Source organism: Passer domesticus, chromosome 2 (assembly GCF_036417665.1).
Source record: "Passer domesticus isolate bPasDom1 chromosome 2, bPasDom1.hap1, whole genome shotgun sequence".
Lineage (NCBI taxonomy): Eukaryota > Metazoa > Chordata > Aves > Passeriformes > Passeridae > Passer > Passer domesticus.
Window position 1 is genome coordinate 10,463,763 of NC_087475.1, and position 24,733 is coordinate 10,488,495.

The following is a 24,733-nucleotide window of genomic DNA, read 5'->3' on the forward strand; positions in this document are numbered from 1 at the left end:
TGGGCCATACTTTTTATGTTTAATTATGTAATAACAGCAGTAATAATAAGTATTCCTTCAGAATTGGCCTTTAGTTACTATTTGGATCATTTCATGAAGAGTCCTTAAATTCTCTGCAATAATGACTACTGGTAATTATAGTTAGCAGATTTTTCTGACTGTGTGGCTTGAAACTGAGAGTTTCTATATTCTCTTTCATTCCCTGAACTCTAATCTTTATCCTCTGAAGAAAACTTCTGAAATGCAGAAGCTATTAAATATTGAATGGTACTAAACTATAATAGAGCACATCTCTGGATAGGTTCTATGCATCCTTCAAAAACATTCTAACTCAATTAATTCAAAATGAAGACAAGTTCTGTGAAACCTGTATTACAATAAATTTGGGGAAGGTCATAACCGCAGCATAATAACAAATTGAAGGAAAAGAAAGAGAATACCTGTTTCCTTAATATTTTAACTGAAGGGTTATATCTACAGAATGAATGCATAACTCCTCAAGCAATAAAAAGCTGAAAATAAAAATAAAAAAGTCATGAATTAACATACTTAAAACAGTAGGAGATTTTTTACAGTTCCTCTTACATCAGTTGCTGGGATTTTTTCCTCATCTCTCTCCCTTTTTCACATTCATCAAGGTCATTGTGAGTTTTTTTTCCCTTTGATTTTAATTTGATGTCAGTACATTCATTTTTATGTAAATTTCAAGAGAGGTGATTGTATCTTCATTTCTCCAACCATCTGGCACACTGGGAAATACAGCAGCATTCAACCCTAATGATATAAATAAGAAAAAATATAGGGAATTTCTGAAGAGACTTGAAAAACCCAAAAAACCAACCATCCACCAAAGAGATGTGATTATTAACAACAGAAGCTTGTAAATATTTTTATGAGTATTTGGTATGAGTTCCTGCAATTAAAGATTTCTGAAACACTTCCTTATTCATTAAGCAATCCCTTTCATGCCACTAGTATGTTTTTCCTGTTGATAAATTAACAAGTAGAACTATTTGCTCCCTTTGATGAAGCTAGATGCATCATTGTTCATGATTGAAAACCAAACATAAAAAGTGGTGGTAAGCCGCAAAATTTTCTGCAATTAAAAAAAAAAAACTGAACAGATTTTGTGTTATTTTACATATACTGTATTTAAAATACAGAATTGTAGTAGCCTAGAAATTACATTAGTTTTCAGCAAATAAACTAAATGAGGCTAAAACAGGATTCAAAGTCAGGAATATATTTGTTTTTCAAGTTGATCTATGATTTTGTTTTAAACAGTTATTTAATGACTTTTGCATAAACTTTTCCAATAGTAGACTCTCATAATTACATCACCTTTTACATTCCTTGTTATTTGAAAATTATAATTCCATATTTATCACAATATTTTAATGAGGATACAAGATTTTTTTTTTTTCTTAAGTGAGCCAATGTTAAATGATTTAGAACAGGAAGAACTGTGATACCACAGAGTCCATTGCAAATCTCAACTGGCTTCAATTTCCACCTGGGTAGACCAGCATCATTTCCAGGCTCTGGTGTTATTATTCTGACCACTTATAATAATGGCATGCCATCTAATGCTAATAAATGCAATGCTAATGTAATTTTTTGTGGACTAGACTCAGTGAAAATGCTTTTGGAAAAACAGTGCTGTACAGAATACAAACACACACACGTATAAAGCTTGGAAATACCCTTTCTGAAGCCATTAGTGAAGCTATTGTTCTATAATCAATTAGAGCTTCTCAATTGCTATGGAACTTTAAAGCATCTAGAGAGAAAATTCATTTTCTTACCTGGAACTGACTATGCTCCATTCCAAATCTTAAGATATTTGACTGTAGAGTGAAAATCTGGTTTAACCCAAGACTAAACTTCCTTCAATAACAGCATATACAGGTTTTGGTTGGGAGAGAGTTAATTTTCTTCACAACAGGTTTTATGCAGCTGTGCTTTTGTTTTGGGCTGAGAATGGTGTTGATGATAGGTGATGATAAACAAAAATAATATTTTTGTTATTGCTATTTTAAGTATTAACTTGCAGAGAGTCAAAGCCTTTATCTGCTTCTCCCCCCACCTCAGCAGTGAGCAGGCTTGGGAAGCTGGGAGAGCTCCCAGCTGGGAGACCTGTTCCCACCTGGCCACAGGGATATCTCCAAGCACGTGACCATGACTAGCTTGTAGAGCTGAGGGGAGAAAAATAAAGGAAGGAATATCCAGAGTTATGGCATTTGTCTTCCCATGTCACCAGTGTGCATAATGGAGCCCTGTTGTCCTGGAGGTGGCTGAACACCTGCCTGCCCATGGGAAGTGGAGCATGTATTCCTTTTTTTTTTTTTTTGTTTTTCCTACTAGCCTGTCTTTGCTTCAACCCATGCATCTCCTGTTACTCTTTAAATTCTCCCTCCCATCCCACTGTGGGAGGATGAGTGAGTGGCTACATGACTTAGTTGCCAGCTGAGGTTAAACCACAACGCAGTAACATACTAAGTTGTTACACAGCAGTATTTTCCATTTCTCTTCTGGAAAAATGGCTTTGTCTCATATTGGCTTTCTTCCTAGAAAAATAATTTAAATTCAGATGCACTATGCACTATTAAACCAATGCTTTAAAAAAATCCTTAAAATAAAATTTTAAATCTACCCAATTTTCTCATTAGAAATATATGAAAGGTCTAACAGGGTAAGTGGAAAATATAGGGCACAAGAAACAAGATATGGTAATTGAGACCATCTGTCCCACTAAATATAAAGCACATTTGCTTGTGGTTTACTGTCTCTCTGATCTTATTGCAGTTACAGAATCTGACCATTCAAGTAGAGGGGAAAAAAAATCTGATGCATGACAGGGAAAATTTAGATGCACTCATTTCAAGAGGAGTAGAACATGTTCTTAAGTTCTTTCAAGCATGTGGAGAAGAGCAGAGACAAGTGCAAGAATAGCTGATCCTTTTTGGCTGTCACTGATGTTTGACTATCCTGCCACCTTACAGAGCAGCAGCTGAACTGACAGTAATTTGGGTGACAACCTAGCCTATGGACTAGAATTATTTTCTTGAAGCATTCATTACTGTTATTGTTGCTTTTATATCCATTAAGAGAACTGTAGGTCTTACACAGGCAATCACAGCTGACCATTCTGATACCACCAGAGTGCCAGAGGATTGATACAGTAAGGAACTAAATTCAAGAGCAATGTTATGAATGTTTTCCCCTTCTCTGACATTTAATTTATTATAACTTTGGTGATATGATCAATAACAACTATACAAATCACAACATTCAAATACTGTGTACACATTATAACCTGTGTGTTTCACTAAAGATATGGTAACATTCACAGTGCCATCATTTAGAGTTGCTGCTTTTTAAGTCTGAATGTAATCACAAAAGTCCACACTGGAGTTACTTTATTGCTCCTGACAGTGGGTATGGGTGTAATGCTGGTGTGTTTGTTGTTGGTTTGCTTTGATTTGATTTGGTTATTTCCATCTGTTCCTACTTTCAGGAAAAGAAGGAAACAGAAAGATTTATTTAAGTAGAATGTGTATAAATGCTTACAGCATATGCATTGGGCATTACTAAATATCATTATTAGATATGAAAGCATAGAATCATTAAAGTTTTAAAAGAACTCTAAGATCATCAAGTCTGACCATTAACCCAGCACCAACATGTTCACCACTAAACCATATCCCCAAAGTCACATCCACATTTCCAGGGAAGGGCATTCCACCACTCCTCTAGGAAGCTATTCCAATGTCTGAAATAATTCACTAATGTATAGATACTATATATGCAATGGTTATTCACTCCATACACAGCATATGCTGTATGTATAAATACAGACTTCATGGATATTGTATTATAGATGCATGCTGCACATAGCACAATATATGCAGTATGCACCTATACAATTGCTAGACACATCTGCTGTGTCCCATCCCTGTATTACTAACCTTGACTACATGATAGTACACAAGATTCTTAATTGTTTTTCTGTGAGACAACATGATTTACATGCAATATATGTAAAATATATACCTGATTATATTATCAAGGATAATATTTTTTTCAAAAACTTAATAGAAATGTTCTGCAGCCTTGAGTTGCCAACGAGTACGTTACAGTTTAAAAATTAGGTTTTTTTCTGAAAATCATCATGAGTTCTCAGCAGATCTATGAAAGTCAGTTTTAAGGTTGCTGTGGTAAGAGGGTACACTTTTATCCAGAAACATTTTGTGGTATGACAGTTCAGTGAACAGCTTAGTGTTCTGCCAGACATTTGGGAAGTTTCTTTTGCAGTGGAATACAGAAGGTCTTGAAAAGTAAAAGAAATATTAACTCAGTGGAAAGCTAGCAAATATGCATCTGTAATGCTTGCTTGAACTATTTACTTGCTCTGGGTTAATGAAGTCAAACACTAAAAGTTTTCTTGTACTGTATGGAAATCAAAGAATGCTGATGGGAAAAAACAAAAAAATAACAAAACAAAACAAAAACCAGGAACCAAAAGTCTTCAGACTGAAAGCGTTCTGTGTTCTAAACTCAGAAAAAATTATTTGTGATACCAATACTGATCCCAAACTACTGCTAAGGAATCAGCGCCTACTGGCCTGGATACAAAAAGAATGAACAAAAAGCACTGTTTTTAGACTAAATCTTCAAACCTTGTTGAACAACAGATTTTCTCAGAAAGAAACAATTATGTCTCTCTTTTCAGATTTCTAATGAAAATGAAAAGAATGTGTAATAATTAGGGTTGCTCTAATGAATCTCTGCAAGGAACTCAACATAAAAATATGTGATGGTTGCCACATTAAAATTTATAATTAAAATTTTATAATAAAATTAGCTTCATAATTATACTAAGATATTCCCTTGCTCTGAACACATTAAAATATGCAACAGCATGGTAAAGAAGCAGCAGAAAAAAAATTCTGAGATATTACAAAAGTGGGTTATTTGATTGACAGAGCACTTTAACATAATTTTATGTGATATGCTTTCTATGACAAGAATGAATATTGGTTACAAACCTAATTCTGGCATACACAATTTTGCAGGTTTTGCCAAAAATTATGTCAGAAGTTACATTTATTCAAGCAGGGCCTGCATACTGTATGTGATTAATGTTTCTATCTTGGCAGGAGAGCCCAAAATTTATGATTTATTCTCTCTGCCACAGGTTAGGGAGACAGGAGGCTGATATACTAGATACGGCTGCTATTGTAAATTTATTTGGCATTTCATTTTTCAGTCACACTGGTGGTTATTTTCATACATCTTCAATCCATCATTTCCTGCTAAATCCAATTAGTTTGATTGGCAGATTTAGCTTCCCAGCGGGTCTTTGTCAATATTGTGTAGCAATAAATACCTTGAGACACTTTTTCAAAACTTTCCTCACTTATTTGTTTTTCCTCACCCAGATAACTATTGATTAGCTGGGTTTGTGCAGCTCCCACCCATCCACAGAGGCTGAAGAACATGGTGATCAAAACCAAGCATGTACTAACAAAACCTGCACCATCTTTTGAAGAGGCAGGAGGAAATGGGGCTGGGGTGGGGTGTCCTGAGGCTCAGCAGCTCCTGTTTGGGACCAGCTTTGGCACAGTGGTTCCATGGACAGGGGCCTGGTGCTGAGGAAAGCTGTGGGGCAGGAAGGTACAGCAGGTGTTAAATTTCTTAAAGGCACTATTTTTAATTATTTGTCCTCATAAACTAATTAAGGGATTTACATACAAATGATCAGAAAATTTGTTCTGTGCTCAGCAACACACATGCTGTCTTTTCATACATAACAATGAAGCTAAATCCTTGATTCAGTCTTAATTAGAGAGCTATAGTGAGTCTTCTACAGTGTTTTCTTTTCTGGATATATAGTGGGAAGAAAGAGGTATAATAATTAATGCTGAAGTACTGTGAAAGATGACCAATTTATAGAAAAGTGAGTTGAAGAAAAGATTAAATAGGAAGAGAAAGGAGCTTACATTTATTGAAAAAAGGAAATCCAGGAGCTGGTCTAAGATGGATTTTTCCAGAACAAAATATTTGTATTTATATGCTACATAGTTCAATGGCCAGGGGGATCAGTCAATATTTTTCTCTCCTGAGCTGGTAAAATATTATGTTCATAGATCAAGTATTCAACAGAGACACATATTTAGATTTTAGAAAGGCTTGCTAGCAGAATAGATTAATATATTACTTTTTCCTTAAAGACTGAACTCCAGATTTTCACTAAAGCACAAGAAAAAACTGTCAGAGAGCCTCAAATAGATAGGCAAAGTACAATAGCAGATCTACAAGGTGAAATTTTATTGGCCCTTGCTCCTGCTATAACTAAGCCTCTCATTTTTTCAGTGACAGTATTGCATATATTATAAGAACAACAATAACAATTTGTTAATTTTTGCAAGGAGTCAGGCTATGCTATGTCCTATCTGGATAAAGTATATAGAAAAATACTGATTTATTAATTTTTTTCAAAAATGTTTTCTTCATTTTGTATAATTAGTGACTGTACAGGTAAAAAATGTATGAGATATTGTAAAAAACTGAATTGGAATAGTGTCATTTTTAGACTGCTCTTTGGTATGAATTCTACTCCTTACATTCTCAGATGGAGTGGAATTACTTTGAATTTTTCCTGGTGTTGTTTATGTTTAATCCAAACACTAACACCAATATCACCACCCTCTCCTATTACTGGGCATGTAAATACATTTTCTAAACTTGGGACAGTTTTATCCAGACACAGCAACACCTATAATGGAGAAATATCCACTTGGAAATATCCAAATAATGGAGAAAACACTTCTTATTAGTTACAAGGGAAAGTTATCAATAATTTGTGGAGATAAATGTATTTGATACAAAATCAATGACACCTTCAGTGCACTGAAGGTTATACTAAAAAGAACTATTTCATTTGGAACCTGATCACTAATGAAATTCTTTAAGCTGCAGTTATTGGTGTGATCATAGTCAATCTTTTGATTGATAAAGGCAAAAAATTACTGGTTATGAAAAAAGCATTCTAGTGATGCAAAATAAGAAAACAATTTCTTATAGTACAGTCAGTGTAGCGGAGGGCTAGAAAATGAAATGAAATTATCTTGAATATCTGGCACACTAGAATAATAGCATAAAATCAAGGTTGGACACTTTCTTTTTTAATTTGCTAGTTGGTGATGACTTAACTTGAGGATACAATTGATTATTTAGCCTAGCATGCCCATTGAGAGCTGTCATGCTGCCATTTAGAAGAACAAACATAATCTAAGTACTTATCAAAGACATATGGCAAAGCTTATGCTATCATTTAATGTACTTTCTTTGGCATACTAAACTCAAAAAAGGTCTCCTGTGTCAAATCAGATTCAGGGAGACAGATCCAAAGAGGAGGTGTTGGCATCATGTCTAGACTGGGAAACCTGACAGCACTTCCTTAGCCTCTTTCTTGAGGACAGGAGGTCACCTTGCATATCCTTCAAACCAACCTGGAGCCAAGGTTAACTTTTGTAGCTTGTGAAGTTTGAGAAGCAGAACATCTTGCTTCAAAGTTGGGGCTGCAGGAAAGTGGCTCACCCACCTTCTGCTTGGCTTGGAACTTAGGCAGAACAGCTTCATGTCTGAATCTGAGCTGAGCCTGGTCGTGTACTATTAGTCCCCAAACTTACAATATACGCTTCACTCCTCATGATAGGAGTGTACAAGCTTTTGGGATAGATTAATGACAAGTGACAAGTACTCTTATTAGCAGATGACTGTTCTTTTGTGCATGTAAATATGGATATTCACACTGAGAGCAGCCATATGTATAATTTATTTCTGTGCTTCTGTGATGGATCACATTTTAATCTCTGGTGTCTCTTTAGAGCAGGAGTGAATGTGATTTCCAGGCTTATACAGACAGAATTATTTTTGTGTGCCCCTTTCAATTCATACCCTCCCCTACCCCAAATCTTATCTAAACTTCTTCCTATATTTAAAGGCACAAGGCTGTACAGATGAAAAATATAATTTTTAAAACTCGACATAAGGATAAAGTCCTTTTATCAATCATGCTAATTTAAATCAGTTTTGTGAACATATCTGTCTGGGTATTTGCTCAAATGGCCTGTACCTCCGTAAGAATAGTTGTATGTATGGGCAAGTGAACACGTCTTCACAATGTAAATTTTAGGTACAAAGAACAATAAATTATTCTGCTACTCTGTCTCCCCAATATTTTCCTAATTGTAGTATTTTTTTCTGTGTATATTTACTGCTCTCAGCTCTTCTAACTTATTCTGGAAAATTAAAAAAAAAATCTGAATCGAAGAGTCTAAAGAAAGAAAAACACATTCTGAATTGAGTGGACAGGTTTTGGGGTTTTTTTGGGTTTTTTTGGGGGGGGTGGTTTGCTGTCTTATGGTTGCTTAGATGCTTAAATCAAAAATTTGTTGGTTTTCCTGGTTAAGTCTGGTATACAGCCTGAAAATTGCAATAAAACCTGGATGACTTATTGGAGTGGGTCCTGGGGGGGAGTGCAAAAACTATCATAGGGCTGGAATATCTCTCCTCTGGGGACAGCCTAGAGGGCTGGAGTTGTTCAGCCTGGAGAACAGAAGGGTCTGGGTAGGGTTTAGCATCCATTCCAGCATCCAAAAAGGGCTACAAGAGAGAGAGAAGGACATTTTACACGGGAAGGTGGCAATAGAACAAGAGGGAATAACTTTAAACCAGAAGAAAATAGTTTAAGTTGAATTTTAGGAAGAAATTCTTGACTGTGAGGGTGGTGAAACACTGGAACTCGTTGCCCAGAGAAGTGGTTGGTGCCCCATCACTGGGTTTCAGGATGGGGTTTTGAGCTTGACCAGGGTTTTGGGCAACCTGATCTAGTGAAAGTTGTCCCTGACCACGGCAGAAGGATTGACACTAGAGGATATTTCAAGCTCCTGCCAACCCAAACCATTCTCTGATTTTGTGATTCTATGCTATTCCAGGGATGAGTCAGACCTTTTCAAGTAGTTCTGCATCTATAAGACAATAAAGAGAAAATATTATCTTTTACTCCACTGACACCATTCCTGGCTCCTTGAGCAAAAGGTTTGTGTTCCCAGCGAACTCCCTGAAGAAAAGAAAGCCTCACAGGACTTGTGGAGTATTCCAGAGAGTGCCCCAACCATGGTTTTGAAACAAAGACCCAATGGATGGAAGTTGAAGTTCCCAACAGTTGGAACAGGAGAGCAGCAGACTGCACAGCATGCAGGTAAAAGCAGTCTACATTTAAAAGTCTTTGCTATGGCATCTGCTGGTGCCCTTGTCTGTAGCAGGCCCAGGGCTTGCAAGGCCTCCTTGGAGGTCAGAAGCCTGAGCTAGGAAAGGCCAAATCATGATGGCTGGGCCTTAGAAGCCCCTCTCTTCCGCCTTTCAGACCCTGCTTATCTCTCTGTAAGCCCATAGGTCACTTTCCCCTGACCCTTACTATTGGACAATTTCCAAAACCCCTGTAAGGTATAAAAACCCCTACTTCTGCCTGGTTCAGGAGAAGAGCTGTCACGGAGAACCTTTGTGGGGGACACCAATAAAGAATTCTTGCGGAACCTTATACAGCTTTTCTCCTCTCTCTCCCTGCGTCTGCTCCTGCGGCACCAGCAAGATAAAGAGCTGAAATCACAAAGAGCTGATAATGACTGAGAGCTGAAATCACTGTAGCTTGCTTAGGTTGCCTGCAGCTGGGAACTGCTTGGGAGCTTGGTCGCTGTGCTGAGCCTCCCTGAGTTATCCTGGCCACGGCAGCCCACCGGGCATAGCCCAGCTGGAAACTGCCGCGATACCTGCCTGCCAAGGAAAATGGTGAAAAAAGGCAACTATTTTCAAATGGAATTTCCAAAGGCATTCATTTGCAATTCCTGAAGTCTTATTTTAGTTTGGGGGTTGGTGTTCATTTTCCTTTAGTAAGGAGAATAAGAAATAAGTGTTTGTTCTGGAAAAGTAAGTTCCTTTAGGTGGAGTGATGATTTGATAGTACAAAAAAGAAAATAGTTAATATATATTAAAAATGTTATAGGAAATCTCATAGTAGCCCTGTAACAGTTAAAGATTAAGAACTCACTCAGATTTCTGTGAGCTTAAACCTCATTTATGACTGGCAGACATTATTATTACTGCTTTTCTTGAAAGAGTAATTTCCACTTCAATTCTTTGTTGCTAGATATGTGGTTAGAGAGAAATTATTAATATTATTATTTGTTAAAACTGAGACAATTCAGACAGTGCTATTGATCTGCAGAACTTTAATCTAAGTGTTAATTTACTTTTTGATCTTTCTCATCTCCCAATCATTTAATGATGTATCTCTCCTAGAAAGAATAAGTACCTAAAAAAATCAAATGTGAATTTTATGAAAGATCAATGAGATGTATTGCAAAGGAGCAATTTGAAAGAGAAAATGGAAGATATCCTTTGAAAAATAAGAAATTTTACAAAAATTTATTTGGGTCCATCACATTTACAGACTTATCAAAGAAGAAGTGGACTCCAAGTCTGTCTTTTAGACATTTTTGAGGTACTATTCCTTCTTAATATCTTTACTAGTTGTGATATTGCTCAGTGTGGTCACAACATCAGACTACTACATTCAGATTACTTATCCTCACAACCACAAACTAAATCCAGTATTCTTTGTCTTCCAGCAGAAAAAGAAACTTTTACTTCATCTGGTGGGCCAAAACAGCCAGCAGAAGAAACTGTTTTGGGTTTCTTCCAAAATTTATGATCAGCCTGATTTAGTTTCTATAATATAAAAAAGGAGTGTAACTTTGAATGGAAACCCAAGAGAATTTTGGGAATACTAGAGAAATAACGCTCAGACAAAAGGATTTTCCAAGTAAACAGCAAAGCTGTGATTTATATCTGCACACAAAAACCGCCCTAAACAATTACATGAGAAAGAAGAAAAAAATATAAGAAACTTACAAAATCCTTATTTTGAGACTGAAACCTAAATTGCACAACTGTAAGAGAAGTACTTTCCAAATAGATGGCAGTGTACAAATTTAATATTCCCTGTGGCCCAAAAAACTATTCACAAGAAACTGAGATGTCTCTTTTCAATAATGAAAGAACATCTACAAAACACAAAGAGCACTGGGATTTTTCAAAGAGAAGAAAATGTCAAAGAGTCTTGAGAAGAAGATGAGTTCTAAGGAAAAGCAGACCCACATTATGTAGAAGTCAAAGTATTTAGTAAAGTTTGCTAGAAAAAAATGGATTTATTGTCTCTGAAGAAACAGATTTACGGGTAAAGAACATTTTCTCAGCCTCCAATTGTTCACATAGATAACTCCACATTTATGTACATAACTCTACATGGAATTCACTGCAAATTACCTGAATTTTTTTTTAACGTTTTGAGATTATGGGTAATCCTTTCAAAAGAAACTCCTAGTAACTGACTATGAGACACAATCGTGCTATTTACTTGTATAACCTGAATGCTGTAAAATGTTGCATTTTTGAATTTTTGGTGGAAAGAGCATAAATGAAGAGATGTGCATTAGCAGTGGGGATTTTTGCATTTAAACTAGATGAAGAGCCCAGAAATATCCAGAGCAAAAAGACGTTGTCATTGGGAAAATTCCAGAAGCGATCTGAAAGAGAATTCCCTTTGTGAGTGAGCCATCTGGCAGGTCGTGCTGAGTTATGCCAAAAAGCTGAAGCAATCAGAGCACAGCAGGGGGAAACCTTATAAGCATGGGAGTGAAATGCAGCTTTATGTTCATAGCAGTTGACTAACACAATCCACTGAGGGAGCTGGATTCCTACACCACTGCTCTGGAGATGGACTTTGCAGGCCACTGCCAGGGAATGGAAAGGCATCTGTGGTCTCTGTTTCTTTTAGGAAATTACTCTAAGAATAACATAATGGCTCAAATCTAAGATTATCCACTGTCTTTCCAAAGAGTAATTAATTTCTCAGCAACCAGGCTGGCTGGCTGGCTGTTAACATGAGGTGGGCATAGTATCTGAGCTGTATATCACTGCTGCTTCCTCATGGAGGTCCTTTGACTGATGGTAAGGTCTGGAGGATCCATGTGATGGGGTAAAAAATGAAACAGGACTGGTCTGCACAAGTAAGGCAAGGCAATACGCGTAATTTTTTTGTGTATGTGTACATTCTGGCTATTTTTACATTTGTAATGAAAAATGAGAACAATCTGGACTTGAGGACAACATACATTTGTATTTTCTAATGTATTTTCCCAGGAAATAAACTATCTCTGTGTTAGCTTTGGAGCTGGATGCATCAGCCAGTTCCTACCAGGTGTAAGTCTCTGTTATATTAAGATTTAGAAGCTTTGTAAGAATATGTGTCCAGGTAGAGGAGAGAGCACATTTAGTGTCAATAGTGACAAATTAAAAAAACAACAGTATGGGCTACTAAGCAGGTTTTAAAAGGTTTTAAACACAGAATCCTTGGGAAATCAGTCACACAAAAATGTGATGCTCATGGAACTGCCTTTTTCACTGAAGGAAATGCTAAAGACAAAAAAAGGGGATTGCAAATAGGACAAATCAGAAGAAATTCTGCATTCAAAAATAAGAGGAGGGTAGAAATAGTTAATATTTTGATAGTCTGCCCCTGCTCAAGCCTGCATGATTACAACAAAGACTGGAAAGTAAGTGAAATGTGTAGCTCATGGCTCAGTCTAATACAGAGTTATGCTAGATTACAGCATGAAATAAAAGTATTCATGCCCTAATGATGATGTTAGAAGATGCCATGAATATCTGCAGTAATTAAAACCCTGAAATTTATTTGAAAATCAAACATGAGTCTTTTGAAATTAAATGATTGAGAAGTGCAGTTCCACTGCAGTGACCATATCAGCAGAGATGCTGGAACTTACTGCCTTCTGCTCTGCTTGGAACTATATTTAGTCTTGAATGTGCTAGTCTTTGATCTGGAATTTCTTGTTTTCCTGCCAATTTTCACAACATGTTTTGAAGTCTGACTAGTTTTCTGGTCCTCAAAAGAAAGTAAAGAAAGAACAGGAAAACAGACAACAACCTCACCAAAAAAAAAAAAAAAAAAAAAAAGGGAAACTGCATTATCATTTTTCAAACTTAAGAGCAATTAAGATATTCATGCATGCATCATGGTGAATAAAATGAAAGTTCCAGTAACAAAAATTAGTTAAAAAGCAAGAAAAGTGAGCCTTTATAAGAGGATTTCACTGGATCATTTGCATACTATAAATACACAGTGCATATGAATCTGATGAGACAGTTAAATGGATTGAAAAATGCTCTAGGACTTCAGTAAATTAAATAGACTTTGAAAATCCATTTTAACTGATTTTAGACATATAAGTGAGCTTTTATGTAACTAAAGTTAAGATACCATCATTCATACAATTTCTGAATTATGGTTTTATTTGGCCTAGAGATAGAAACTTTAAAAGAGAGATCACAGGTCAAGTAGAAAAATGAAATAGGAGCTATAAACATTCGTCATAAGTAGGATCAGCCATCTCTCTTTCTTTAATTTTTTGCCTGTCTTTATGTACTATATATCTCAGTCTTCCCTGCTGCCCAGATTGAAGAGCTGGAAGGTCCTATTTACTGTTAATGTGTTCCTGTGATGCACAGGCCAGTGCTGCTGACCAAAGGATTTATCTACTAACAGAGATCAGAAACCTGACACACAGAAAATAAACAATAGCTTTTACTTGAAAAATTGATTTTTTTTCTTAGTCCCTGAAACAACCTAGGGCTGATTCTGTCTGTATTTACTCTATAAAGATCTGGAGACCCTAATTCCTTAGATAGTGTCTCCTGATTATAGCTTCATTGTCGCTCAGTAGATAACATTTTAAGAGTCTCAAATATTGGATTTCACAGGGCTTTTTACTTATAAAATTACCTGTTCTGCAGTTACTGGATTGTAATCTTTCCACACAGTTTAGAAGAGAGGTCTTTGACATCACATTGCACTGTTGTAAATAAGTTTAGCTGTTTCAGGTTTTGCTAATTAAGGGACCCCTGTCCACATGTTCACTAGTTTCTGTTTAGTAAATCACCCTCAGGACATCTTGAAAGCTGGTCACAAAACTGATTGCATAAAATGGTATAGACATGGCTGTAGAAATAATTTGCATATGTTTACATGTACCGTGCTTATGTGAGGGATGTTTCATCTGTGTTGTTAAGTTCTGTTATGGTTGGAGGATTTTTTTTCACTTGGAAGTTTCTAGGATGACAAATGGGGAGAGTTGCTCATATAATATAGTCTTACCTGATCTTCTCGACTGTTCTTTAGGGATGATGGTGTTCTGGAAAATCATGTGTAAAAGAAACGAGTCTGCTGTACTTTTTAAATGTAACCAAGTTATTTCACCAAGTGTTCTAATGTTTAAACTTATTATTATTATTCATTATTTTATTCATTATTATCACCAATAATTTTCATTCCGTTTTGCACTATCTTCTAGGAGTCCCCACTAAGAATTTTTCCAATTTGTGAGCTCTGTACAAACACAAAATGCAAACACAAAACAAGTCCCAGAGAGTTTATAGATAGAGTCAGAAATGAGGTAAAGCAGGAGGATGTATAAGCAGGTTCCATTAGAGGGATTTCATGTGACAGTAACTTTAACACAACTAATTCAACAGTGCAGGAAAATGCATATGCCTTCTTTCTTTTCTCCTGTTATTGGCTTGGCTTTTGCTGGCAATCTTTTTATTTATTTTTTCTAGTTTTTAGTTCATCGTCCCTTGCTACATACCCTCAGCAGTTTTTATTTTAAAAAAATTCCAATATGTAGAATGTTTCTGCATAAATCTTTCATGTCTTCTGCACAACTGCTTGATTTTTCTAAGGCAGAGCTTATGTAAGTCATACATACAGAAAAGGGGATATATTCAGTGAGTTTTTTAATCAAGTATCTCCAGTTTGAATTGTAGTCCAATTAGTATGAGCACAAGAAAACCTGTGACGTCTAGAATAGGTTCTCTTTCCTAGTGTAACCTACAAAAAAACCCCAATCAAAATGGCCCTAACATGTGAACAGCACTCTAAGTGAAAATCCTTGATCCCAATTCATTATTATTTGATTTAGATGCCTGCTGATTTTTGTAGAATTAATGGGAAAGGAATATGGCTTATTCACATTAGGTAAAGTAATAATGTCTTGGTGATTGCAATTCAACTCAGTATTTAAAAAAAAACAACTCATCAATATCATTAGTAATACTCACCCATGCCCAGTAGATAATGAATTTACTAACCAATAAAACTCTTTTTGTAAATGCTCTTTCAGCCTGTCTCCCTTCTTAGCTCTTTCTTGCATTTGCTCATTTTCCTTGCTGGTATTTCTGCTCTTATTTTCACTGCCATTGACAGCATTGAAAATGCGCTACTTGAGGATCCTACTATTCAGGTTCATTTCCACAATCATTATCAACCAAATGTCTATCTCCCCCTCCCTCTTTTTTTTCTTTTTTTTTCCCCTTCCCTAAACTGCTCCTTCTGATTGGTTCCTGGTCTCCATGCAGTAGCCTGGGTTGAAAAATGGAAAAAGAGCCCAGCTAACGTTATTGTAAATTGGAACTTAACCCACTGAAGTGTGCACACACTACCACTGCATCCATAATACCCTCCCCATGATGGCTCAAGGAACTCCATGTCCCCTCACTGTGGTTCAGTTCCAAGCAGACATATCACTGTGTTGAAAGTCAGCAAAAGCCTCTCAGAAAACAATGAAGATTGCATTGAGATAATATTGCCTTTGATACTTACCTGCCCATCAAACCTCAAGTCACATAACTGCTCATTGGGATGCACATACAATTCCAGGGGTTCCCTTCCCTCAGCTCACATCTTCCTCTTGCACTGCCTTGTGTCAGCCCTGCCTGGCATGAACAGGTTATGGGTAACAAGTTTCAGCACAGAGCTGGGATTTCAGTTCTTCCCTGCTCTACAGTAGCCAGAGATCATTAGATCCCCTATGATCTCAGCTTTCCAGTATAAAGAATTTCTGGAAACAGCATAATGTTATAGGAGTGGGAAATTGACTGCTTTTGATCCTTTCTGGGTTACTGTAGGTGGTTTAGAGGACTCTCTGTGTGTTATTAAGAAGCAGCACTGCAGCTGATCTCCACACCCAGAAGAAGAAAAAGCATATTCTATCCCTTGCACATATTCACCTTCAGTTCACAGAACTGAAAATAGAACAGACTAATCAGCAATGAAGAGTTTGCTAAGAGAAGCAGTTACCCAGAAAAGTATGTCTATGTATGCACTATCTTCTATGCAGTAAAAAAAGAAATTATAAAAATAAGCAAAATAATATTCATAATTTTTGTTTTTAGAAAAGGAAGGAAGGAAGGAAGGAAGGAAGGAAGGAAGGAAGGAAGGAAGGAAGGAAGGAAGGAAGGAAGGAAGGAAGGAAGGAAGGAAGGAAGGAAGGAAGGAAGGAAGGAAGGAAGGAAGGAAGGAAGGAAGGAAGGAAGGAAGGAAGGAAGGAAGGAAGGAAGGAAGGAAGGAAGGAAGGAAGGAAGGAAGGAAGGAAGGAAGGAAGGAAGGAAGGAAGGAAGGAAGGAAGGAAGGAAGGAAGGAAGGAAGGAAGGAAGGAAGGAAGGAAGGAAGGAGATAGTAAAAAGAATCAAGATTGCAATACATTTGGTCAATCATCCAACCAACCAATGTAATATATTTTGGCAGATAACAAAAGTTTCTTTTAAGAAACTTTAAGAATATTAAGAGAGAAATTGAAGACACTTCCAGAACCTCCAGTCATCTGAAGCACACAAGCCAGTTTATCTGTAGTCACTGTTGTCCAATTTCTTTCAGTTCATTGATGTAAACCTGAACAAGAACAGTGGCATTCATAAAAGCTATTATTAAAATTAGCTTTATTGAGTGTGCTTAAGTAATTAAGAAATAATATATATGCTAGGCATCATACTGTCAGGAAACATGGGGTATAACCCAATCTTTCTAAAGGCTGTCCGTAGAGCCAAACAAATTCTCTGAGTAGCTCAAAGTGATTCAGTACACTTAAATTAGAAATCTTTGTCTTGTCCCTGAACTGAGTTGGACTTGTTTTGGATGGTTTTTTCACCCTTTTCCATTCAATAATTTGCTTCCTTCATCCTTCCACAATATTACCCCATTCCTGTGAAAAAGTGTAGGGCAAACAACTGAAGGCACCTTCCCAATCTTGCAGGAGCCAAAGTTGAAAGTCATTTGCAGATTTTGCTCTGAGCCTCAGGGACAGAGCTGGTGATTGCCAAAGGCTCTCATAAAATCAAAAACCTACTTTGAGAGCAAGTGAGTGGTTCTGCCATGCCAAAAGAGAGGACATAAGTAATTGCATAGTCCAGCTGTTTTTTCCTTTCATCCCTTCTGTGGGGATGGAAGGAGAAAAAGTGAGAATGAATAAATAAAAAAAAAAAAATAGCGCAGAGGAATCAGCTTCCTTTTTTGGTTGTTTTTATTCCCCTCCAAATATGTTATTTTACCACACCCCTTCTGAACAGGAGACATGTAGAAAGATGAGTCCGAACTACTGGGTCCCTTTCTCTCCCTGTTCCCATTCCTCCAGCAGTCTTCCTTCCCCAACTCCAGCCTTGTAAGTGCCGTATTTGGCAGGAGAAATAGAACAAGTTGAATTCCCTGAGGCAAGAGGAAAGGCTCAGAAGTACATGCTAACCTTGCCAGCCTGTGTGCTAACACTGGGAAACACAAGCCCACTTATTTCTCTTCCAAGGAAAAGCAACCAAAGGGTATGGGGCAGTCCTTTTAGAGGGTTTTAAGAACAGTTTCCTGTTCTAGAAGTACCTTCTGCCCTACACTGCGTTTGGTCTATAAACACCCTCATGAATTGACTGAAGGTCACTGAAGGAAGAGACAGGAGGACACATTTCCATGGGAATATTCAGGCTGTGTCTTTGAGGTGGTTTTGGTAGTGAGAGACTTAATTTGCTTCACAGAAGCTTCTATGGGGTTGCTTTGGATTGTGCTGAAAATAGTGTTGCCATTACAGGGATGTTTTAGTTACTGTTGAGCAGTCTTAGCACAGAGACCAGGCCTTTATTGAGCTGGGGGAAGAAGGAGAAGGGGGGAAGAATTGGGAGTGATAGATTTTGTATTCCCAAGTCAACACCACATCTAATGGAGCCAGGCAAGCCTGGGGATGGCTGAGCCCTGCCTGCCCATGGAAAGTGGAAATGAATTTCCTTCTTTTCTTTGCTTGCATGTGTGGCTTTTTCCTGTGGGTCTCCCATGAGCTTCCTCACTTTTACACTTTTACACTTCTTATTCTCTCCCCCTTCCAGCCAGAGGAGAGTGAGCAAGTGGCTGTGTGAGGCTTAGTTATGAGCTGGCTTAAACCTTTTTGGTGCCCAACATGGGGCCTGAGGGGTTTGAGATAACAGCAGATTTGATTTGAATGCATTAGGTCAAATTTATAACTGTTCTTGCTGTTTAGCAATTAATTGTGACAGCCTGATCCAAAGCTACCAGGGGTGAAGGAAATGGAAATACCTTTAAACTGTTGTATGTAAATTTGAGTTCAATGTTTTAGGAAGTACTATAGCAAAAACCCCTTGTTGCTAGCCAGGCTCTCAGCAAGAGAAGTTCATTGTGATGTTAAACCATGACACACTTTTATGACAGATTTAATGGGACACAAAGAAATAAGACCCAAAATGTGAAAGGTTCTGTCTCTGGATATGGAATGCAGTCTATCCTGCACAGAGAAACTCACTGGCTCAGAGTGTCTAGACAAGTTATATAATGGATTTCCCAAACTTCAGCATAAAATACCCTGCCCTGTGTTGTAGAATTCAGTGATTTCTTCTTCCTTTATTTCTTATATGAATGTATACTATTTATTTGAGAATGAAATGCAGGAAATCCCTCTCATCCCTAGTTCCTCTGCTTGCAGTTTCTACTGGCAGCTTCAATCTACTGCCTGGGAGCTGGAAGGAAAGGTTGGAAATGAGAGTGGGAATTAAAGGCATAGAATTGACAAAAATGTCTACTAAAACATTTACTTTAGTGGCAGCAGCATTCAAAAAACTCTGAAAGGTGGCATACAGTATCACTGAATTTATATTTTAAAATATTAAAATCTTACAGCAGTTCCAGCCCCATACTCTATATACTTACTGCATACTCCATGTTTCATCTCAGGACTCATTACTGGACTCTGCAAACTGTGGGGTTTGAGGAACATTGCCAGGTAGTTCTATCTAAGAGGTGATGTTTGGTACCTCTTCCTGAGCCATGGGAACATTTGCTTCAAAACAACTTGGTTTGAAAAGGGGGTATAAAACAACTCTTTCAATTAGTTGCTTGCTAATTTCACTACAGTATTACACACACATTCACACACTCCCAACCTAAGCAGTGTCATCCCCATCATGACTAACTCTTCGAGAACCTGTGTGTAGAAATATTTTATCTATGTCTGGTTTCTAGTGCATTTCTAGCCTGGAATAATTTCCTGTATCCAAACATGTGATACTTGATAAGGATTGCTATCAAAAGCGCATTCAGACATACTGTATTTTGGCATTTAGCCTTCCAGGCAATGACAAAAAGCAGGTGGATTGACTATTAGCCAGGGCCCAAATTCATTATCTGTCAGGTCTTAGGAGGATTGAATGTTGTGTACCAAAAATTGCTTAAGATTCAACATATTTGAGATTTTTCCATGTCTACGAACCATAGAGTAATATTTCCTCTTAAGGTTTTCCTCTCCAGTGTTAAACTAAAATTTTTGTGAGAGTTTCCATAAAACTTTGTTCGTTTTTACGTAATACAGCTTAGAAGTGAATTAGTTCTTATCCAAGCTATGTCACAGTAGAGATTATTAAAAAAATGAGAAGCAACACAAATAGCCTAAGTACTCACATCTCCACTGCATTTTGCTGGAATATATCTATGGAGGCAATCTGAGATACTTTATGAATAAATGGAAGCATACACTACAGAAAGGAAATGACAGTGCTGTATGCAGTCATGCTTGGCTTTTGATATGACAGGTTTTTAGTAACACTAGTTTAAGTAGACTAGTAACATTAAATCACCATAAACAGTACTTATTACACTATTTTTCATCTTCCTTAATAATTTACAAAATAAAGAAGAAAAAATATTCACAAATTTTTTTTTTTTTTCTAAAGATAGAAAACTGTTTAATATATCCCGCATATTGGGATATATCAGATGATAAGCTTCTGAGCTAACATGATATATCCCCCTTGGCACCATTGCTAGTCTCTGATGACGGTGATTGAAAGCATAAAAGAGGTGTATGAGAGGCTGTGTGATGAGGAAATTGTACTTATAAAGGTGATGCCTGGAGCAAAATATTCATTCAAAGCCCCACTCTCAGTTACCATCCTCTACAGGACAGAACATCTTTAACACTACCTGAAGTCTAAGGTGTCACTCACATTAATTATGGTGTTTGCAACACGATATATCAATTTGTGTTACCACCCATCTCACAGCAAGACTTACTGAACAATACTTTTCTGGTGAAGAAAGGTCATTGTTTTTCTTCATTTCAGGGTTTGTAATCTCCTGCATTTTATAATGCCAAAATAATTGCTCCCACTAGGATATTGCCCAGCTGTGCTCAATTTATAATTTGTAATATTTTCCTTTCTCTAAGTCAACTAGTGGTACATTTTTATGGCATTCTCCCAAGTGGATAATGATCCAAAGCAATGTATTTATTTAGAGGATTGGATAAACTGGATCAAAATTCAACCGCAAAATGTACAGAAAATTAATTCTGTTTTCCTAGCGTTTTTAAAAATATATTTCTCTTATTTCTGTTAGTGATAATGCTTACAGTCTCTCTGATTTTCTGTCCCATTGTTCATTAACTAGGGAGGAAAAATGTTTCTTTCTAGTATGTGCTAAGAGTTTTAAATATGGAAATGTCACGATGCTGACTCTCATTGTCTCTAGGTCATGGAGACAGAAAGGTGAAGCTGAAGCAGTTTTTCAGTTTAACAAAACATGACTATGGTACACATTGTGAGAAGGGCACAGGAAAGACTGAGGATTTTTCTGGTCTCAGCTGTTAACTATTTGCATTTTCTATTTTAATTTACTCAGTCCCAGTTTTGACAAATGAATGTGGCTTCACTTGAAGGAGCTTGAGAACCATAGCACAGCTGTTAAATAACAAAGAATTAATAAATTTGACTCTATTCACATTATGGATTGAGGCTAGAGATGTCAGTACAAAAAAGCTTCATATAAGGCATAACTGCTGTCACTAAAAATGCAAGTCTTAATCTTAAAAATTTGTAATTGGGAGAGATAAGTGAGTAAGTGCCTGAATTCTGTGATGGGGTTGGCTTAGGAAGAGACTGTCCTGTGCAGGGGTTTTATTTGCCAAGGTGGCACTCCATAGCAAACAGACTGTAATGTCATTTCTCTGCCAATGGGCTTTCATTTACTACAAATGAGTTCACTCTCTGCAGGATAAGATACATACATTTAAATCTTAGAAAGCTTTCTACTCATGCCATGTCTCTGAATTTACCACCGGATCTCAAAGCCAGGAAACAGCATAATGTTTGTAAAGAGATCCAGGCTGTCTTGGCTCTCCAGCTTATATTTACCAGTAATGCAGTCTTTTAGCTTGACTTGGATCCTTCTCCTGCTCTAGCATGTTAAGTCAAACAGATATAAAATTATAAACCATAGTCTCACAGGTGGTATTAGCTGGCATTATGCTTCCTGCCAGATCAATACCCCAGGGATGAGGTGTTCTCCAGCTCTAGCAGTACTAAAAAGCCCTTTTAAGAGAGCACATCAAAAGGAACACTATTTTAAAACTAGACCAGGCTGCACTGGAAAAAAACCCACAACTTTATATTTGAAGTAGGCAAATAATTTCATCATCAATAACCAGATTCTCTCATGAGATGAAAGATGCAGTTTAACTTTCTTTTTGAATATCACATGAAAGTTAAAATACTTCTGCCTCATAAGTGTCAGGAAAGGCGATAATTGTTTCAGGGGTTTTTTAAAATAAAAGGTAGGATTCTTCCAAAATATGGATAATTTAAAGAAAAATCAGATTTCAAAAATCGAGAAATATTGTGCAGACCTATCCAATGAATACTCAATGACTACAGTACTAATTGGCATAAAGCAACTAACACAGCCTTGCCACATCTCTACAATTCCCCTATTTTATGTAGTTAACCCCAGCTGGTATTTTATAGTATTTGGTTAAGCCCACTCAGTGTTTGGTAACAGTAGATATGGGAGTGATAGCAATAAAAATCCACTTGTGGTCTTACAAAGAAAACAGTTCTTTGATACTTCCACTGAAAGATTATTAAGGTACCTAAACTGTACCCTACATGTACAGAAAATCTGAGGTTTAGACTGATAAAGGAAAGTTGTATCTAAATGAAACAGTCATGGTAGAGTTTAACTTACCTCTTCTATGAAAGCAGTGAGTTCATTGTCACAGATGACAAGTAAGAATAGCTTTTATTTAAAGACTGTTGTGTGGGTTTACTCTCTACCTTCTCATGTATATATATTATTTAATAAGAAATTGAGATAGATTTAAAATTGTCAAACCTATACAAGGATTCTAGGGACACTCATAACCCAACAATTATTTTGTAGCTGGGTCTCATTTATCACTTTTAGTTGTGCAAGCCTGAGCCCTAACCACCCATGGTAGATAATGCTTCCATGCAGCAAAATTCATTAACATTTATATCTTTGCTAAATAAATATACCACTTTTTCCTTCTGCAAACCTTTTTTAGGTTTGTATTTATCATCCATCATCTGCATTTACTGAATTTTGACAGATCAAAAAAATCCCCAGGAGGGATCCAATCCATTTTATTAGCTTTGTCTTTTGTGAAGTTTTCTGTCTAGACCTCAGAGGGCTGCCTAAGAAATAAAGTAGTTAGGACTGCTTACAGTTTGATAGCAGTAATATAAAGATGGTGAGAGATTAATCTATCTTAATAACTCCCTGGTTATGATACACTTCTGGGAACAGACAGACCTGCTAAGAGAAGCTGGCAGTGATGGAAAGACCCCACCCTGTTAGGCTGGATGATGAGGTTATTCAGCATGACGTCCATAGGAGGGAGAGCAGGCACATCCCCTCATTGTCAGAGCAGCTGCTGTGACTTGTGGCTTTATTTGCAGCATTCAGGACACTGTGATTGACTAAAGGCATAATATGGAGTGGCAGAATACCAGCACCAATTACCTCTGTCAGCTAAACTCTCTGACTGTAAGTGGCTCCACAAAGTTCAGTGAGGGAGGGTGTGCAGTTAATATCCACTCACAGCTGTAGCAAGGAATTTAGTTAACGTATTTTCAAAGGCACAATGGGAGCTTCAAAGTTTTTTAGGAAGTCCTCTCACTGTGTTATGAAGGGCAGAAAAGATGTCCTTGCTTTCTAAACTCCTCAGAGGAGAGTCTAGGTGAAGCTGGATCCAGGCTCAGCTCCAGACTTTGTAAACAGTTAGAGTCCAAAGGATTCAAAATGTGTAATTGAGCCTCTATACAACTCTGTCCCTCCATTATGGATGACAAACTAACTATATTTATACAAATATAAATTATTTATTATTATAATAATTAGACTAACAGACCTTAATCAGATCACTTTACTATACAGTATATAAGGTATAGCTACTGGCAGTGCATTATAAGCCAATGTTGAAGCAATTATATTAAAACAATTATATCAAAGCTAGAAAAAAAAATAAGTAGAGATTGTTGTTACTTACAGATACCAACGACACTGGGTCTCTTTCACTCAGTCTTGAGGAGTAACCTTGAGGGGCATCCTCGCTCAAAGCAGGAATTTCCACATCACTCCACAAAATAGTATGTTAGAAGACCCTGCCATTAAAAAGTGTGGCTGAGCTTTCCTAATATGAAGTGTTTGATTCTGAGATGTCTCCAGACCAGCTGTGTCAGCTCAGCAGCTTTAGATAAATTATTGGTAGTGTCACTTGTTTGCTTCTTTGTTGGATACATTACCAAGTCAATTCCACCTCCACCTCACTATGAAGATGTTTAATTTTGGGATTGATGAGTCAGGCTGGTTTCAGCATTATTCAACACCAAAAGCAGCATGATGCCCCCTTCTCCACCCACCACTGGTAGTTTTGCAATTCAGCTTTGTTTGAGTTATGTTACTCCATTTCAGGCAGAGCATCCTGCTATAAATATTTCATTAAAATTCATTTATTGATGCCAGCCTAAGACCTGCCTAAAATATGGCAGGTATAGGAGTGTTTTTTACTGATATTAGCAGAATATCAAAATACTGACATAAATAAAGGATATTTTCACCCTGTAAACAAAATCACTCATTAAAAATAAACATTCCCTTTTTCTTGTTCTAACTTTTTAGGTCCTAAGAAACATCCATTTCTAATGGGACACTCCAGATGCTCTGCTGCCTTACACGTGCTGGGACCATTTGTATCTCTATGATACAGGTGCAATGTTTGTGTAGAGCAGGTACATTTTACCCTTGTCATCTGGAAGTACATTAGTCTCTCTTGGCACAGACACTTCCCTGGATAAAATGGTATTCTTATTGCCAAAGGTATGGAAATGAGACTGTAAAGCAGGTTCCACATAGTTTAGGCAATTTTCTTACACATTAATAAAACCAGAGGCCTAACTAGAATTTGACCACATA

The 24,733-nt window shown here is 37.0% G+C and overlaps 1 long non-coding RNA gene across 3 annotated transcripts in view; it reads right to left on the reverse strand.

The window, feature by feature from the left end:
- Positions 1-24,056, reverse strand: part of LOC135293346 (uncharacterized) — a 50,017-nt gene extending 25,961 nt beyond the window's left edge. The window contains exon 1 of one of the 3 annotated variants that reach the window (XR_010355429.1): positions 23,808-24,056. This is a non-coding gene — a long non-coding RNA (uncharacterized LOC135293346). The remainder of the gene's footprint in view (positions 1-23,807) is intronic. The other 2 variants (XR_010355428.1, XR_010355427.1) reach the window with 2 other exon arrangements.
- Between the last annotated feature and the right edge of the window lie 677 nt (positions 24,057-24,733).